Consider the following 1578-nt stretch of genomic DNA (forward strand, 5'->3'; position numbering starts at 1 on the left):
CTCCTGCAAAAGATAAATAAGTTAATATTCACTCCTGCTTCACATGAGGATTAGCACTAGCTCCCATCTGGAGTGCAGGCCAGATAGACGCACAGCACTGAGCACCTTTGAGGTGTCCTGAGGAAAGAAGTGCAAAGTCTCACAAAGAGTGAGGTGGGGACGGGAATGCTGGAAGGTTGTGATTCCCCGACCTGTTCTTTACTTTTGACTTTTGTGACTCCACGTTTTGTGGTTTGCATATGCCCAGTAAAATGGACATACAGATGAAGTAATATGATTTAACTCATCAGATCTCACAAGATGCACAAGTGCCTTAGAAAGATTTCCACAAAGAAACTAGAAGTAGAAGATGACTCTGAAACCAAAAACATAAGTGGGTTAAAATGGCACTACTGACATATCTTCTAAGCCTGGTGTAAGTTAGTGTAAATAAAATCAATAACAATGACCATCTGATCGAGCTGGATAAGTAGCTTTCTTAAGTAACTTAAGAAAACCCTAAAATTATCTTGATGAGCCCATGGAATATGGATTTACAACTACTATCAGGAACCTTGCTCTCCCCCTAAGTGTATATTTTGCTTTGAGATATTTCTCATTGTATATAAGACATTTAAAATTGAATGTTTCATCTTTCCCATAGTTTAAGTTTTTTCTATTCCTTTCATGATTGAAATAAACATGATGTTAGTTTTAAGTATATATATGGAATGTACAGCTTCACTATTTTTCCTGATAAGGATGGGTGATCAAAATGGTTTGGATACCACTTTTTCGGAGGGAGCTAGGGATGAAACAGGACATTGAGATCAGGCTACATCCTCTCCTGGGTCCCTTTTTTTGTGTTCATGAGTCTCTTGTCCTGAGTGTCACCGAGTCTCAACCACACGCCTGGACAGCTTCTTGTGGGAGAGACGTTGTCTCCCCTGTGACTCTGTCCCTAGTCAAGGTGCTCAGCAGTCTGCATGAAGGGAAGGAAGGTTACCTGTCTAGGATCCTGTGCTCAGGAGGGTACACAGGGATGAAAACTCGTCCTTGGGGTTTTAAGGGCCCAAACAGGAGCAGGGTTTCTGGATACACCTGGAAACAAGTGAAAAGGAATGAGCCTGTTGTCTTTGACTTGTGATCAGCTGATTCTTCTCTCACACACTCTCCCAGGAAGGTCTCTGCCTGTCTTCCTCCTATTCTACTCTGCCTTTGGGGCAGTCGGCTTCCCTCTTTTATGGAATGAGCACAGAGGTTGATTCAGGACCAGCTCTGGCTCCCCCGGATTCAGAAGCAGAGCCACCCCCACCCCAGCCGGCTGCGGCTCTGCTCCTGGTACAGAGCAAGCACAGATTAACAACGGGTTGATTTTTCTTTCATTCCCTTCCAATCAGCACTTTTTTGTTGGATTCCACCCACGGGTCTGTTCCAGAGGTCAGGAAATGATGTGATCAGCCTCGGCGAGGAATGAAGGGGGAGGGCTGAGGGGAGATTGGGCAAGCGGGCTGCGCAAACACAAGGGGTCAAGGATTGTGCTCGGCCAGCCCCGCGGGAGATATAGGGGCGCGGGGAGCAGGGAGGCGACGCAGAAGC

The sequence above is a fragment of the Budorcas taxicolor genome, unplaced genomic scaffold, assembly GCF_023091745.1.
Source record: "Budorcas taxicolor isolate Tak-1 unplaced genomic scaffold, Takin1.1 scaffold432, whole genome shotgun sequence".
Taxonomy (NCBI): domain Eukaryota; kingdom Metazoa; phylum Chordata; class Mammalia; order Artiodactyla; family Bovidae; genus Budorcas; species Budorcas taxicolor.